Raw genomic sequence first — 8718 nt, forward strand, 5'->3', positions numbered from 1 at the left:
ACTGTTCCCCGAGGTGCTCCAGTGTTACACACCACCATTTCTGACAGTATATATACTGTATGTGATGAGTTTCACTGTTTGTTTAGCAACACAGATACAAATATCTTTCATTAATAAAAATAAAAAAGAACAAAACTGAATTTTCTCACAAGGAGAAGTGGATATAAATTCAGTTCAGATATATGCAATCCAGTTATTGAATTTTATAGCCGTAGTGCCCATCAATATGCAAATTATATGTACAGAGGATTTTGCAGTCATAAACACTTTACATAGTTCAAAGTAGCACAAATATGTTAATATTTGGCAATACAGTTAACATCAATTATATAAGGAACATAAATATAAAATAAAGCATTACAAAAAATGCTTTCTCTTTTTACACATTATCTCCATATGAATGCTTATCTTATTTTATTTCAAACTTTATAATTTTCTCCAGAAGATTTGTAAGACTTCAACAAAACATTTCCCATTTGGCCATATTAATAGATCACAGTACAGCAATATTAAACATAAAAGCATAGAAATGGTGTCTTCTACAAAAGTTAAGTATTTGTAAAACAATCAATACATTTCATTCAACTTCTTAAATATGCACAAAGCACCCTTTGGCACTGCTGTAGCTGAAATCCATGTCTGAATAAATTACTAACATCCTCAAGTGAGGAACCAACTTTGGTCTGGCAATTTTAAATAACTAGAGATTTACTTTATTTATTTGAGAGGGTCTTGTTACAGTTAGTTCCAACTCTTCTCAAACCTATTAACTGGTTAAGCAGATTCAAAAAAATAAAATACATTTTATTATTTATTTAAATTTTGAAGTATAGTATTTTCCCTATTGTAGTACAGTGGTACAGCAGTTAGTGCCCCATGCCATGGACTGGGCTTGCTTGAACTGAAACTCACATTCGTTTTCATTTGTGTGGATGTTTCAAATTCTCTTTGTGTATGCTTCCAAGTGCTGCAATTTTCTTCCTGTATCCCTAATTCATTGGGCTCTTATATTTGTGTAGGACTACAACTGATGCTTTGGGCAAGATTGACTCCTGCTTTGAACCTGATACTGATGGGACTCTAAACTAGAACAGGGGTGAAAAAATGCTGCATTAATGTAGTATCTGCCCTAATTAATCTTACAACTGAATTATCCAGCTAATTAGAAGCAGATAAATAGCTGCTCTCAAAAATTCATCGCAGTTAACTTTCATCCAGCTCAGGGAGTTTTATCATTGATTTTATCTATGTATTTTTAAACTTCAGAGAAGTAATGATATTTTCACAAAAAGGAAGATCTGTAGTTATACATATTTCAAGAGCACCTTGAACATTGTGAGCTTTGACCAACCTCTGAGGGATTAATTGGAGAGTACTGCATTTTGGAGAGAATTAATGATTTCTGATATGTTTTTTATTCTGGTGAATATACTCTCTCCTTTTGAATGACATGATACATAACTATTAAAAATTTAACCTTAGTAGTTTTTCAGCATCTGTGGCAGATTTTAGTTTATGTAATTAGAACATTTTGAGGTAAAGCAGTTTAGGCAGAAAAAAAAACTCTTCTTGTGAACTAATACCAGGTCTATTAACAGTGGATTCCCTACCCTCATGTTTTTGTCCCTGTGACTGGGTTAAGGAAAGGGTTTTCTTGTCAGATGTTTTATAAAACCTGTGGAGTAGTATTAGGGGGCAGCTTAGCAGTATGGAGCAGAGGTCCTGCAAAAAAAAATAAAAAGAAATATCTACAGATTAAGAAACATGATAGAGAATAAACACTCACTTTTGGTAACTTGCCAATTACATTCAAACTCTAGATAACCCTTAGCTGCTACATCCACAATAAGAGTGGAAAGATAACCACCACTGCCATATGGATCAGCCTGAAGCAATTAAAATTCTTGTGTTAGTAGAATTCCTTGTCTGCTGCACGTGATGTGGTGTGCTTTTGAACTAAACACATTGCAGCACGCAATTAATATGGGGAATGCCAAGTCTGACTTCATCTCTCTAGGTGGGTAAAATGGGTAAAACAGCCTGCTGGGCTGAAAGAAAAAGCCCCTGAAAGTGACCAAATAATCTTGGTGCCCTCATTGCCGTCAGTAAGAAAAATGGGTTGTTACAACTATTCACTGAAAATAAGTGGCTTAATAACATTATCTAGAAGGAGTGGTATCCCCTCCAGTGGATTCATGATGCATTTGTTTGCATCTCTGAGTCAGGTTGGTGTAATTTGCTCAACCTTCCTAGCGGTTTTTAGTAAATGGAGCTCTTCCAAGGCCTGATTCAAGAATATATATATTTACTTATTTGGCCATTGCACTATGTAACAATGCAAATTGTATCGTGCAGTTCTCCTGCATCTTAGCAGTTAGATGTTTGTGCCCTTGTCCTAATCCTGTACATACACACAGAGTGTGGTATATTTATTTTTGCATGAGACAGATTTCCCCAAAACATTCACACTATGTTGTAGCTTATTAAGCATATAAAAATTTAATGTTTTTTATCTGGGAATAGGCTTTCTTGGAGGATATAATTGATGCAGGTGGTGTAACAACAAACACCTCCCCTAAAAATGCTTCCTACAATGTTTGATTTTCGGTAGTGATGGGCCTCTCAATACTGAGGTTTCGACACTATGTCAAGCTTTCAAAGCACTGGTGCTCGAAGAGCCGCTTTGAGGTTTGTTTCAAACGTGCCTGTCACGTGATTTTGAGGCATACTAGCGTAATTATGTCATTGATATCTGTGCAGTCAGCAGTCAGTTTGGTCACTCACTCTTCTACTGAACTGCTTTGGCTCAAAGCGTAAAAGCAGTTGTCCCTGCTACAGCGGTAAGGTGTTCTGACGCGAGTTCAACTCCTAATTGGGGCTCGCGTATGTTAAAATAAGGATTTTGTATAAAACGGTTATGTAGTACTTGTCTGTAAGTTAACAAATATATTTTGGAGTCATTATGAATGATTTACACAGAGCACCTTTTTCCTTGGTGTGCAATCGTGTCCATCTATAATCTGTAACAAACTGATGAGCATATTTTCCATAATGTAGCATGTATTATAACAATCCAGAATCTATTCTACCCCATGTCGATCATATCAAAGAGGCTAAGAAACACTTCACTAAAGCCACTGTGGTCATTAGACCAGAATATGCGCAAGACACTCCTCATTAAACGTTTTTACTATTCAGTGATTCCCAGATCTGTAGCTGATTTGTATTATTGATTTCCAAAAAGCAATGTGAATAAAGGCATGTGCTGCATAACTAATCACAACTGTCTTTCAGCGCTATCAACAGTGTCTTCTGAAATTTAAGGAAAGCCTCTAGATTTCTGCGTTAATGAGACAAAAAAGTTGTAAAGAAACTGCGAATTCATCCAGAGGTGGACATAAAGATCACTCAAGTACTGATAAAATGAACAGCTGGATAAGCATATCTGGAGCCAAAGTTTCAAAAAAACACCTGATTTTGTCAGCAACATCCTTTCCTTGTGAATGAATCTTATCAAAGGCTGTGGTGGAGGGTAAATAATTAATCTTCCGTACTGCAGCACAACAGAGTACTGCAGCACAACATTGATGTAAATAGAATTATTGAAAGACTACGTTTTTGTCATTTCTGTTTTCTTAAACCATCTTCCAGTTACGGAATCCCCTGCTGTCACTGTCACATTTAAAGTTCCCTGCTTCTTAACCTGTCTTGTTACCCAAAGCATCAACACTCAGTTTCATTCAAGGCTTTACCATCCTTCCTTTCATAAACATAAAATAAGACTTACATTTCCTCTACATATGTGTCCAATAATAACAGTAAACTGGCAGGCACGAGCACATGGTGGGAATATTCATGACAAGAGCCTGGGCATCAGGGTGAGAATCTGCCTTGTCACCCATTACGTGAGATTGTGTGCCATCCCTCAGTTGCACTGGCACACGTTACACTGGGGGCAAATGCAATGGAGAATACCGACAATGTACACCTGCAGAAGTGGAATAAATTGACTGTATAAGTAGAACATTTCAGATAAACGATGAATTTTGTTAATCATAAACAACAACATATAACTATTATATGTGTTGTTACTTTTTTATTTATTCTCACCAAACGTTACATATCTACATGGGTGCAAACTCATATCCTCCTTGATTTTTGACTTATGATTAATTGTCAATGTCAAATCAATAAAGTCATTTTAAGAAGATCTGCTATAGTCAGTTCAATTCACGCTCCTTTTAAAAAGTTTGCTTATACAGAATATAAAACAGAATCTGTTGATGTGGGACTCGTGAGTAGTAACGAATAATATGTGCCACTGAGAAATTATAATTCCTAATAACGGGAAGAAGTAAAAACTGCGACTTCCTAAAACGGACACGGTAAACATAGGTATTTCAATAAATAATTTAGGAGGCTTGTGTGTGTGTATTTCAATATCAATTTAAGAACTAGGTAGGCCACCTGTTGTACTTCACTTGATAGTTCAATTTGCTCTCTATCCGTCCAAGTTTGAAAATTTGGTTAAATGGAGGAATTGAAAAAAAAACCTTTCACAAGAGGAGGATCAACAATGTGAACCCCTGGTGTTTTTACTGAGGGACAGTTGCAATACCACTGAGCCACCTAATTGGGATAATTAAGGAGCTCTGCACAACTGAACTACAACTACTGTTCTTACTGCAGCGGATGTAGACATATGTTGTTTGACATATGCATGTTAAATTGGTTTAATTGACACGAGAGTACCATTGTTGTATTCTCCTAATGAAGACGAAAAAATTATATTTATAGATGTATACTATATGACTTATGGTTTTGAACAAAATTAAGCGTTTACCTAATAGTGCAAATATATCTTTGACACTATGTATCAGACAAAGGAAATCACAGCAATCCACAATAACAATAATGAATTTTCAGCAACTACCTGAATTGTAGTTTCAGGCCGTCACTTAACTGTATCTACTGAAGTGTGTAATGTGAATATGAATTACAAAATATAACTAGAGAGTTAAGTGTCAGATAGACGCTCAGAAATATAGAGGTCAATGCCTTCAAGTGTGTTGAGGCTTCACAATGATTCAGTAACCAGTGCACATGTTTGCTCGGTGCTTCGAAGCTCGTGTCATGATGAAATCCCAGTGCGCATGTCTGCTCGAGGCTTTGAAGCTCGTGTCATGATACAATTCCATCGTGTATATCTGCTCGAGGCACACAAGCGATAGCTGTGGCCCCGGTGAATATGGAAAAATGGGTCACCACCTGAGGGAAACTACCAAACCCCCCCCTCTCCAGCCATCGCTTGCAGCATCCCCAGGCCGAAGATGATAGAGCGGCAGTTACTGAGCCGAATGCGTCGCAGAAGTCGTAGGCCGGATGTCCGTAACCTGGGTACTACCTGTATATATATATATATATATATATATATATATATATATATATATATATTTAAAACTAGAAGCCGCTGACAAATGCTTCTTTTCGTTGCCAGTCTGTAGCAGCGAAAAAGTAAAAGCAATAAGAGTTTTAACAGACGTCACTGAAGTGCATCATGAGTTTGTGTAACGTTAATGAAAATGGCCTGGAGGTGTCACTAGATAGGTGAGTGTCAAATGCTTTGAAGCTTCGATACAATTTCCGACACAGTTGCTTCAAACGTTTTGATGCTTCGTGAGGCTTCACTCTGTCCATCACTACTTTTCGGGGTATTCCAAATACTAGAGGAGGTTTGTTGTAGACTTTGTTAGCCTGCTTTTTCATCCTTCTGAAAAAGGTGGCCATTTTGAAAGTAGTGCAGAATTTAACATCCTTTGAGCAACTTAATTGATGGAGATTCCAGTTCCAAAACAGGAGAGTTTGCCAAGGTGTTCCAGGACAGAATAGATGGGGAAAAGGGAGACCAAGTTATTGAAGGGAAGAGAATCAGCTTCATCTATTTAAATGCTTATTCTAAAATGTTACTGATTAGATCATGCCAGGTTTTCAAAAAGGTTTGTACAGATCCACTAAGTGAGAATTAGATTTTTGAGTGAGGAAAATTGGGCAGGTTTGTTTAACAAAGTTTCTTATGTGTTGCTGGAAAGTTAAATTTGGAGTGTAATTGTTCATAGGATGCAAAAATGTTGTCTCACACGTGCAACTAAGTGGCAGCTAAAGGGTCCGAGTAAGTGTAATAAAACATCCGACCAAGGAGCAACAGAGTGCACTGACTGTCTTTCTCAGTTCCCTACAGACCTTTCTCGGGAAATTCTGCAAGGTTCCGGCGCCTCAGAAGACATCACTTCCGGAGCCTGCCCCTTTGCTGATGTCACTTCCGAAGCCGGCACCTATGCTGTCATCACTCCTGAAGCTGGCCCCTTTGCTGACATCACTTCTGGTTCCGGCCATTTTGATGACATCAGTTTCTCTACAGGCCTTTAAAGCCTCCATCTTGGGCTACTCTAGTCAGTTCTGTTTTGGACCCTGTTATATGCACATTGTGGTACTTATTTCAACCTTTTTGCAGCTGGGAAGAATAATATACGGGTGGCTGCCCCAAACCTTTATGATGTCTTGGACTCTTGATTGTCACACTGTACAGATCTCTAAGTGAATTAATCCTGAACGTTTTCCAGACAATAAAAACTGCGTACGTTTGACAGGGTGGAAAAACTATGGTTATTGTGCAGAGGTGCCACGGATAAAAGCTTCTCTGTCTTGAAGTACTTCCTACATTGGTTCCATATTCTGAGTTAATTAAGAACAATTGGGTTGTTAGTATATTGGTGATAACTTATACTTATTGGGGTACAAAGCAAGGTATATAAAGAAGTACTGCAGGATTGTATTTCTATTGCGGACCAAGCCTGTGTAAGTTCATTTATTTGTGTCAGTGTCCAGGTTTTTATAGCTTGTATATTTGCTGCCTTGTAATAAAATTGAAAGTTAGGTAGAACAATGCCATCTTCTGCCTTAGGTCTTTGTAGGGTCAGCCTTTGGATACGTGGATGTTTTGAATTCCAGATAAATGAGGTTAGGATTGAATCTGACTTTTAAATAAATCATTTATTGATGTATACTGGAATGTTTTGAAATAGAAAAAGAAGCTTAGGAAAGATATTCATCATGACAGTGTTAACCAGCTAAAGTGAGATGAAGGGTAGACCAACTATGCAAGTCTTGCTTAATTTATTCCATGCAGACAGCAAAATTTTGTTGATAGAGCTTTATGTTTACTTGTGGTGTTTACTCCTAGGTATTTTAACTGATCTGTGATAATTAAAGGGAAGGTGTCCAACTTAACATTGTGTGCTTGAGAGTTCACTGGAAAGAGCACAGTTTTATTCATGTTAATTCTGAGACCAGTATTTTGTGGATTTGACAGATATATCACCATGTTATCTGCATATAGTAATCTGCAAGTCCTTCTTTGATAAGCCACTTCATCTCATAAGCATTTCAACAATGAACTGTCAGTGGCACATTAGCAATTGGTAAAAAGCAGTGGTGACAAGGGGCATCCTTGTCTAGTACCACGTTCTAGTTTGAAGGAGTCTGAAATAATGTTGTTAATACAAAGACTTTTGTTAATATGGACTGGTTACAGAAGTTTTATCCATACACAAATGTTCGGGCAAAACTCAAATTTACCAAATGTAGTGAAAAGGTAGTTCCATTCAACCATATCAAATGTTTTTTTTTGCATCCAACAATAATAATATATCTGGGGTGTTAGACTTTGTGGGTGAATATATTACATTAAACAGGCTTTCAAGATTAGAAGCTAAGTGTCTGTCTTTAATAAATCCAGTTTAGTCTTGTGATATTATCGAAGGAAGCACTTTCTCAATCCTTCTAGCTAGGACTTTGGAGAATATCTTAACATCATTATTAATCAGTGAGATTGGTCTGTATCATGCAAATTGTAATAAGTTCTTATTTTGTTTAGAAATATAGTAATTAATGCTTGGTGAAAAGACAGTCAGAATTTTATTATCTCTAGCTTATGTAAATGTTAGTTGAGATTTTTTATAAAATTAAGCAGGGGCCATCAGGGCCTGCTGGTTTCCTACTCTGAAGTGAGTTTATAGCATCTAGTAATTCTGATAGTGCCAGAGGTTTATCCAATTCCTCTGCACTGAGAGTATCTAGTTGTGGTATCTGTAATGCGTCCAAAAACACATTAGATTGTTTCTTGTCTTCTTTAAACTGTGCAGAGTATAAGGACATGTAGTATTCTCTAAATGTGTTCATTATGTTTCTATGGTCAATGATTTTGTCTCTGTTTGTGTTGGTAATTGATGGGACTGCACTGCAAACTTCCAGCTCGTGGATTTGTTGAGCTAATATCTTATTAGCTTTCTCTCCGTGTTCATAGTAATGATGTGTTGATTTAAAAATAAGCTGCTGTTTCTTTCATTGTCAAGAGTATGAGTTCTGAATGCAGAGCCTGTCTTTTCCTATGATGTGCCTCATTTGGATACCTGGCATGTTCTTGATCTATTCTGGTAATTTCACTAGTTAGCTCTGATACCTTCTTGGTTTCCAATTTACTTTTATGGGAAAGATATGAGATAACCTGTCCTCTTAAGAAAGCCTTCAGAGTTTCCCAGAGTATTCCTGCAGAGATATCTGAGGCTGTATTTGTCTCTAAAAAAATGGATTCGTTCAGATATAAATGTTGTACAGTTCTCATGTGCTATTAAAAGTGGGTTAAGACAGCAGTTGTGTGAT

Source organism: Polypterus senegalus, chromosome 2 (assembly GCF_016835505.1).
Source record: "Polypterus senegalus isolate Bchr_013 chromosome 2, ASM1683550v1, whole genome shotgun sequence".
Taxonomy (NCBI): Eukaryota; Metazoa; Chordata; class Cladistia; order Polypteriformes; family Polypteridae; genus Polypterus; species Polypterus senegalus.